Below are 9,637 nucleotides of genomic sequence, written 5' to 3'. Positions count from 1 at the left end.
TTCGCGAACAAATTAAGCTCCAATAATGGTGCAGTAGTGGTCGTACATATTTTTCGCAAATTACGGCAAGAGTCAAACTCGATATATCATGACGGTCTTGCCCTTGTTGCACAATGCAGACTACATCCCGGCCTATAAATACCACCCCAAGCAACCAAAGAAAATTATCACAAGCTAGCAAGCCCACCTAGCTCAGCCACAACCAACATAGCAATGGCGCCCTCCAAGCCCGCCCTCTTCCTCGCTCTGAACCTGGTCCTCGTGGCAGCTGCGCATGGCTGCGGGTCGTACTGCGGCAACACACCGGCCGTGTTGGCAATAAGCCATGTCCGTGCCCATGTGGTGGTGATCGGCGTCGGCGCGCTAGGTCTGGTCCGTGGTGGGCACGGGTGTGTGTGCCGGCATGAGTCCGTGCTCGCGTGAGTTAGCTACCTGCATGCATCAGATGGATACATGCGTGTGTGTAGTTGGCTGGGTCATAGGTACTGGCCGAGTAGTCAGCATGCATGCAGTTTGGTTAGTTAGGTGCATAGAATTTGCTTGGTGGAGGTAGTAGCCGAGGTGAGTCAAGTTAGTTAGCTGCATGCAGAGTCATGTGGATCATGGAGAAACTAGTGGAGTAGTGGCTCTAGTGGTGACGTGAAGTGCATGACAGAAGTGCCTAAACGTTGTGTATATATACTACTTTGAGATGAATGGAAATGAGAGCCGTGAGGGCTGGATACACAATGTAGCCACGGTGGGCATCAAGAAAGTTTGTCTTGGCAAAGCCATTTTGGTCTTCTTCCTTGTGCATGTGTGTGTGCGTGCGTGTGTAGAGTTTATCACCATGTGTGTGTTTGTGAGAGCTAGAAGAAGAGCGGCGCTGCAAAGAGGCGGCACCAACAATTGGTATTCAGAGCCACAAGGTTCGAGGGGCTGCCGTGGCGTGCGGCGGCATTCGCGGCGCGCGCGGCGAGTCCACGGCGGTTCATTGTGATGTCGTGCGCGCGACGAGCACGGTGGTCGCGGAGGCGAGGATGTCGCGGAGGACCTGCGTGGTGGCGCAGAGGCTGCGGCAGCTCGGCACGACGACCGTGGAGGCGCAGTGACGCGAGGCACGGAGACACGGCACGGCGGCGCATGGAGCTGCGGGTTTCGGCAGCGGCAACGAGTGGCGCACGACTGGGCGCAGCGCGGCGGTAGCTGCATCGGCGGCGGTGCGCGACAACGGCCGGCAAGGTGGTCGCATTGCACGGCATCTGCGGCGGCTCGTGCTGGAAGGACACAGTGGCGTCGGGCGGCAGCAACCATGGCGACGAGCCTGTCACGTCGGGCGCGTGTATGGGCGCGCGCCGGGCGCGTAGGGCGTGTTGTGAGTTTTCTGTTCTCTGTAAACACATGTTCTGATAGGTGTCCGAGTCTGTAAAAGATAGGAAAAGTTCAGGTCTCGTTTGAAGTCGTTTTAGGGTCAAACTCTTGGAGATAAAGTGTGTTTTAAATCTGGTCGGTTTGTGATCAGGGTCACGACATGTTGGGCATGAATAGTAGGCCGAGTTGGTCATGAGGTCGGCTCCTTGAGCCCTATATAATGTGAAATAAAGACCCAGAAAAATCTGCACATTGGCAGTACCAAACCTTCTCTGTTTTGATCTGTTTCTTTTGTTCTTCATCTACCTCCTGTGTTTTTTCGATCTTGGATCTAACACGTGGTATCAGAGCCTCGTTGTGATCGCCTAGTACCCGGTGATCATGGTGGACGACGACTTGAGCAAGCAGAGGGCTGCAGCAGAAAGTTCCGGGGTGGCTAAAGCAATTGTCATACCCGGGACGTCATACCCTCGTTTTGATCGGGAGAACTTTGGGGTTTGGAAGGCTCTAATGGAGTGTGCCCTACGAGCCGCTGAATTGTGGGTTGTCGTGGACCCCGGCGGCAATGCCTACAAGAAGGACGGCGCCGAGCACTGCAAGGACAGGTAGGCAGCAACGGCGCTCTATTCGGTGATGCCGATGGACGTTCTTCAGCATATCATCGCCAAGGAAACGGTGAAGGAGGCATGGGATACCTTGAAGATGCTCTTCGAGGGGCATACCCGTGTCAGGCAAGCGAATCTGCAAACTCTTTTGAGGAATTATGAAACGCTTGTGATGACTGACGATGAAACCGCGGATGCTTTTGCTTCGCGGGTGATGACGTTGGTCAATGGAATCCACGCGCTTGGAGAAAACCTGACGGAGACTTCAGTGGTCAGGAGATTCTTGCGTGCTTCTCCTCCCCATTACATGCAGATCGTGACGGCGATTGAGCAGTGTGTCGACCTGACTACGTTGAGGGTCGATGACCTCGTTGGCCGCTACAAAGCTCATGATGAGAGGATGCGCCATAGCCTCGGTGATGCTAGGGACGGCGAGCAAGTCATGCTCACGAGGGCGCAGTGGCAATTGTTGATTGCAAGGGAGAAGAAGGTTGGCGAGGGCTCAAGCAATACTCGCCAAGATCGTGCGCCAAAAGAACAGAATAAGAGGAACACGGGGGACAGCGCTCCAAAGAAGAAGTTCGATAAGCGCAAGATCAAGTGTTATAATTGTGGCATCATGGGGCACTTCAAGTCTGAGTGTAGGAAGCCAGCGAAGGAGCAGGCATATATCGCGAAGAAGGGTGACATTGATGATGATCAAGCCAACATGCTGCTGTGTGAAATCTGTGAGTTTCCAGAGGTGGACGTACAAATGCAAGTAGCTAAAACCGTTGCACTTGTGGAGAAGAAAATTTATCTCCACGAGGAAGAAGAGAAGAGGGCCGGAAATTTTTGGTACCTTGATACGGGCGCAAGCAACCATATGTCGGGGGATAGGACCCAATTCAGCTAAGCATGACTGTTGGAGGGACGGTCAGGTTCGGTGACGGCAAAACAGTGCCAATCTTAGGGAGAGGCACGGTGGTCTTCGAAGCAAAGAGTGGTGAGTACAAGATTCTCACAGATGTTTATTACATTCCCATGCTAAAGACGAACATAATTAGTTTGGGACAGCTCGAAGAGAGGGGCTGCAAAATTGTGCTCGAAGACAGATATTTGTGGGGCTATGATCGTCAAAGAAATCTCATGATGCGTGTGAAGAGGTCTCGGAACAGAATGTATGTCCTGAATTTGGACAAGGCACAGCCGGTGTGTTTGCTAGCAAAGTTTGATGAAACAGCGTGGAAGTGGCACTCACGTTTTGGTCACTTGAATTTTCATGCATTGAGGAAATTGGGAAAGCAGCAGATGGTGAGTGGACTGCCCATGATTGATCATGTTGATCAGCTTTGCACTGGATGTTTAGTTGGCAAGCAACGCCGAGGTGCGTTTCCGAGAGAAGCAAAATTCAGAGCTTCAAAAGTTTTGGAGCTGGTTCATGGTGATTTATGTGGACCCATTACTCCGGCTACCCCATCCGGGAAGAAGTATTTTTTGCTCATAGTAGATGACTACAGCAGGTATATGTGGTTGGTCTTGTTGAGGAGCAAAGATGAGGCACTTGAAGCTTTCAGAAAGGTGAAAATTGCAGCTGAGGTTGAATCTGAAGAAAAGTTGAAGGCATTAAGGACTGACCGAGGAGGGGAATTTACCTCTAATGAGTTTAAAGCTTATTGTGAGAAGCATGGGATTAAGCGGTACTTGACGGCACCCTATACTCCGCAGCAAAACGGAGTCGTTGAGAGGAGAAATCAAACCATTGTAGCTATGGCCAGAAGTATGTTGAAAAGCAAAAAGCTACCAGGGAGATTTTGGGGAGAAGCCGTGACTACTGCTGTTTATTTACTCAATAGAGCTCCGACAAAGAGTGTTGTTGGAATGACACCGTACGAGGCATGGTGCGGTAGAAAACCCTCGGTTGATCATCTTCGGACTTTTGGATCTATTGCTCATATCAAGGTGTTGGGTGCACACAACGCGAAGCTAGCGGACAGAAGTATACCCACAATTTTGTTGGGCTATGAGCAAGGTTCAAAGGCATATCGAGTCTACAACCCAGCAACGAAGAAAGTACAAGTGTCACGTGATGTAGTTTTTGATGAAGAAAAAGCCTGGAATTGGGACGGCGCAGCAGTGGAGGACCGTCCTACAGGAGGTGATGACATGTTTGTTGTATCCTATCACACTGATCCTGCAGGCCACCATCACGACAACGACGTACATGAAGATGGGCTTGATGTTGATGACGATCCTGGACATGGCGGCGGAAATCCGGGATCCGGCAGCGCACCTGGAACCCCCATGGCGCGTACACCCAGCCACGGCTTGCCAGCTCCCCCTCTACCCCAGGAGGTGGACCGTGGTGGGGTGATGATGATGGAGATGACGGATCAGCAGCTGGAGCTCGTTCAGAAACAGCAGCAAAAAACGCTGCCGTGGCAGCGAAATCTGGCATGCAATCTGCAGGGACGCCCAGAAACGCTGCCGTGGCAGCCGAAAATTCTAAAGGTGCAGATTTCAGGGATGATGATGATCCAGGAAGCACGGTTGGAGGGAGCGCGATGGGGGAGACTCGTGAGTCCCCTGAGCGTACTCCGGGAAGGCCGCCAACGTCGGGGAAGCTCCGGCGAGTATTGGATCTTTATCCAAAGGAGGCTCTTCGGAAAATTAATCCCGTGCGAATGAAAAAGAGAGGAGATCGAATGAAGAAGAGAGGAGATCATTGCTTGTTTTCTGAAGTAGAACCAGCCACGTTCGAAGAGGCGAACGATGAAGAGTCTTGGCGCAGCGCCATGATAGAGCAGCTCGGTTCAATTGAAGAAAATCAAACATGGAGTCTTGTTGATCTTCCAAGTGGACACAATGCAATTGGGCTCAAGTGGGTGTTTAAAGTTAAAAAAGATTCACAAGGAGCAGTGGTGAAACACAAAGCAAGGTTGGTGGCCAAGGGGTTTGTACAGCAGCAAGGCATTGATTTTGAAGAAGTTTTTGCTCCGGTTGCAAGGATGGAGTCAGTTCGGTTGTTGATTGCACTAGCAGCTCAAGAGTCATGGTCTTTGCATCACATGGATGTGAAGTCGGACTTTCTCAATGGAGATCTAGAGGAGGAGGTATATGTGCAGCAACCCACTGGTTTTGTCAAGAAAGGAGAGGAACATAAGGTATATAAGTTGCATAAAGCTTTGTACGGTTTGAAGCAGGCCCCTAGAGCATGGAATACTAAACTTCATAATACTTTGATTTCACTTGGTTTTGAGAAGTGTCCACTAGAGCATGCCATGTATAAAAGAGGTATAGATGCAAGTCGTCTACTCATTGGTGTGTATGTTGATGACCTCCTAATCACTGGTGCAAGCGAGAAGGAGATTGGAAGATTCAAGAAGCAGATGAAGGAATTGTTCAAAATGAGTGATCTAGGCTTGTTAAGCTTTTACCTTGGGATTGAGGTACATCAAAGTAGAGATGGGATCACATTGTGCCAAGAGGCATATGCCACAAAAATTCTGGTGAATTGTGGCATGGATGATTGCAATCCTTCACATACGCCTATGGAGGCTAAGCTCAAGTTGAGCAAACGGAGTGAGGCGCCGGCCGTTGATCCAACAGATTACAGAAGCATTGTGGGGAGCCTAAGGTACTTGGTGAACACAAGGGCTGATATGGCCTACTCTGTTGGGATCGTTAGTAGATACATGGAGCACCCTACTACTGAACATCTAGCTGCGGTGAAGCAAATTTTGAGGTATGTTAAGGGCACTCCAAAATATGGCTGCAAGTACACAAGAAAGAAAGAGGCAAGACCACCATTGGTGGGCTATAGTGACAGTGATATGGCAGGAGACGTGGACGACAGGAAAAGTACTACTGGCGTTGCTTTTTTCTTAGGTGAAAATTTGATCTGTTGGCTGTCACAGAAGCAGAAGGTAGTGGCACTTTCTTCTTGCGAAGCGGAGTACATTGCAGGAGCGGCTGCGGCGTGTCAGGGAGTTTGGCTCAGTAGATTATATGCGGACTTGATGGGAGAACAGCCGAAGCAAGTGAAGCTACATATTGACAATAAATCCACCATATCTTTGTGCAAGAATCCTGTGCATCATGATCGTAGCAAGCACATTGATGTGAAGTTCCACTACATTCGTGAGTGTGTGGAAGAAGGGAGGATGGAGGTCGAGCATGTCAATACAAACGATCAACTCGCGGACATTTTAACGAAGTCACTTGGGAAGGTGAAGTTTCAAGAGATGTGTGAGAAGATCGGAGTAAAGGCTGTCAAGTAGTCATAACATCGTCTTTAGGGGGGTGAATGTGAGTTTTCTGTTCTCTGTAAACACATGTTCTAATAGGTGCCCGAGTCTGTAAAAGATAGGAAAAGTTCAGGTCTCGTTTGAAGTCGTTTTAGGGACAAACTCTTAGAGATAAAGTGTGTTTTAAACCTGCTCGGTTTGTGATCAGGGTCACGACGTGTTGGGCACGAATAGTAGGCCGAGTTGGTCGTGAGGTCAGCTCCTTGAGCCCTATATAATGTGAAATAAAGACCCAGAAAATTCTGCACATTGGCAGTACCAAACCTTCTCTGTTTCGATCTGTTTCTTTTGTTCTTCATCTACCTCCTGCGTTTTTTCGATCTTGGAGCTAACACGTCGGGTCCACGACGTCTGGTGCAGTCGGGCTCGTCGGGCGCGTACGGTGCGCGTGGGACGTACGGGACGCACCGGTGCGGTTGGGCTCGTCGGGCGCGTCGGGTGCGCGCGGGACGTGCGGGGCACCGAGGGACGTTGGGCGTGTGTCGCCGGCAGAGAAGGAGCTCGGCGTATGTCGTCGGAGACGTGATGGAGCACGGTGCGACCGGCGTCAGTGCGCCGGGTTAGGTCCGTGGCGGTGCGACCGGCGTCGTTGCGCTAGGTCGGGTCCGCGGGCTGGGTAACGCTCGTGACGACGACAACAACAGGAGCTGCAATAACTCCGGCAATGGCGAGGTCATGGCTTAGAGGGTGAGTGTTGGCAATAAGCCATGTCCGTGCCCATGTGGTGGTGACCGGCGTCGGCGCGCTAGGTCTGGTCCGTGGTGGGCACGGGTGTGTGTGCCGGCATGAGTCCGTGCTCGCGTGAGTTAGCTACCTGCATGCATCAGATGGATACATGCGTGTGTGTAGTTGGCTGGGTCATAGGTACTGGCCGAGTAGTCAGCATGCATGCAGTTTGGTTAGTTAGGTGCATAGAATTTGCTTGGTGGGGGTAGTAGCCGAGCTGAGTCAAGTTAGTTAGCTGCATGCAGAGTCATGTGGATCATGGAGAAACTAGTGGAGTAGTGGCTCTAATGGTGACGTAAAGTGCATGACAGAAGTGCCTAAACCTTGTGTATATATACTATTTTGAGATGAATGGAAATGAGAGCCGTGAGGGCTGGATACACAATGTAGCCACGGTGGGCATCAAGAAAGTTTGTCTTGGCAAAGCCATTTTGGTCTTCTTCCTTGATGCATGTGTGTGTGCGTGCGTGTGTAGAGTTCATCGCCATGTGTGTGTTTGTGAGAGCTAGAAGAAGAGCGGCCCTGCAAAGAGGCGGCGCCAACAGGCCGTCCCAGTGCCAACCCCGCCGATCGCCGTGCCCCCACCGGCCGTCCCAGTCCCAACCCCGCCGACGACCGGAGGAGGCAGCGGCACCTGCTCGATCAACACGCTGAAGCTGAAGGCGTGCGCCAACGTACTGAACCTGCTAAAGCTCAACCTAGGTGTGCCGGCGAGCAAGGACTGCTGCCCGCTGCTGGGCGGGCTCGCCGACCTCGACGCCGCCGTCTGCCTCTGCACCGCCATCAAGGCCAACGTCCTCGGCATCAAGCTCAATGTCCCCATCGACCTCGTCCTCCTCCTCAATGTCCCCAGCCGACTTCACCTGCCCCAGCTGATTCACCCATCATCCATTGATCGATGCATCACAAACCATGCATCGTCATCATCACACTTATCATACGCATGCACCTACGTATTTTGTTTTCTGTTCCAGTTCGTCGTCATCGCACTCGTCGCTCATGGATGCATGCGTTTAGGTGTTCATTTCTTCCAGGGACTGCTTATAAAATAGTAGTCGGTCATTTCTTCCAGATATCTAAATGCATGGTTCGCGTATTGTGCAATGATGTGTACAAATTGTACACGTACGTGGAGTAAAATGATTCAGGTTGTGTTTAACTCGACCCGTGATATATTGCCAGCTTGTACGCATGCATTATTGCATGAATGGTGATGACATTCACATCTGGTATCTGATCATGGCCTCTCTTCTTTGCTATTGCGAGTTTTTTCTTTTGCAGAAACATTCAACCTATTCATCTTCAATGATGGAAGTACAAAGAACAATAGAGGTAATAAAAATTACAACCATTAGACGATATTAAGAAACAGGAAAGGGTTACAGGAAAATAACTACAAATTATACTGAGTCCAATCCCTTAATTGTGGTCCTGTCTTGCATAAAATCCTCGGTACAGAAGGGATGCATGACAAAAAATAGGAAGTTTTTATGGTACTACCTCCGTCACACTTTAGAAGGCGCGCTTGGAAATTCTCTGAGACCTAGGTGATTATCTATTGGTTATGAGATGGGCTAAAAAATAGCATTCACACTACGCATGCATATAGAAATAGTATACCGGAGTACTAATTAGCTATTAGAAATAAATGCAATGCGCCCTAAACCTTGTCTATTGTGAAAACACATGCAAATTTAACTGTGTCTTCTAAACCGTGACTATATATTGTGTAGTAGTATTGACTTGATCACATGGTTAATATGGTTCGACTTGTAGTTAGGCTCAAGGTTAATTTGGTAATTTCCGGTTAACCTAATATGCGTACATTTGTTGTTTAACATGGTACTGATCCTAATTAATCTATGATTATTCGAATAATTGCAGTCGCTGATGCAGTTAACTCTCCACCGGCCCCCTGCCCGCCGCTCACCGGAGCATCTCCTCCGCCTTACCGGTGTTGCATGCATGCCTCCGCCTCCTGCCCACCTCAGCCATCCATCTGCCCGCCCTAGCCACCAGCCGCATGTCCTCGTCTGTTAGAAACGAGTTTATCACTTATAACATTCTAACGTGAGAACCAGTACTAGTTGGTATGGTACTTGATTGTAGTACTATATATAATATAGAGTTGTTTCAGAAGTACTGGTAGAAACTATCTGGTATGATTTGGCTAGCTTGACCTATGATTGTCTCGGCACATGAGGAGCGGTTCAGGACATTTGCAATTAGCAGCTGCCTTCAATTAAGAATTTCTACCAGCGCTTCTGATCCAAAGATCAACACGAATTCGACCCGGAAAAGGCATGGTTACTGAAGTGAATCACGAATACCGTTTGTTGATAATATGAAATCCGTAATCTATCTGGTTTATAACAGTGAATTGCCTAAAATGCTGTTGATGTCCAAATATACTACCACAATTTTTCTGTAGTGTTGTCTAATTTGGGCCAATGGATCACGAAAAAAAGTCCCAAAATAATTCAAGACTGTAAAGGACTCAAAATATATACTCCCTCCATACATAAAAACAAATAACATTTTGGACTTTTCTCAAAGGAAAGTTGAAATTTTCGAGCACCAATTCTATTGTATTCCTCTAAAAGATATCTATTTTATATTATTTGATTTGAAAATAGAAAATCATATGCCTAGATTTGTATTGAGAAGTGT

At 49.2% G+C, this 9,637-nt stretch overlaps 1 pseudogene; it reads left to right on the top strand.

Moving 5' to 3' along the window:
- The first annotated feature begins 213 nt into the window (after positions 1-213).
- Positions 214-8,126, top strand: LOC123108472 (cortical cell-delineating protein-like; annotated as a pseudogene).
- Positions 8,127-9,637: the final 1,511 nt, after the last annotated feature.

The sequence above is a fragment of the Triticum aestivum genome, chromosome 5A (assembly GCF_018294505.1).
Source record: "Triticum aestivum cultivar Chinese Spring chromosome 5A, IWGSC CS RefSeq v2.1, whole genome shotgun sequence".
NCBI classification, from domain to species: domain Eukaryota; kingdom Viridiplantae; phylum Streptophyta; class Magnoliopsida; order Poales; family Poaceae; genus Triticum; species Triticum aestivum.
This window is presented reverse-complemented; position numbering and strand designations above follow the sequence as displayed.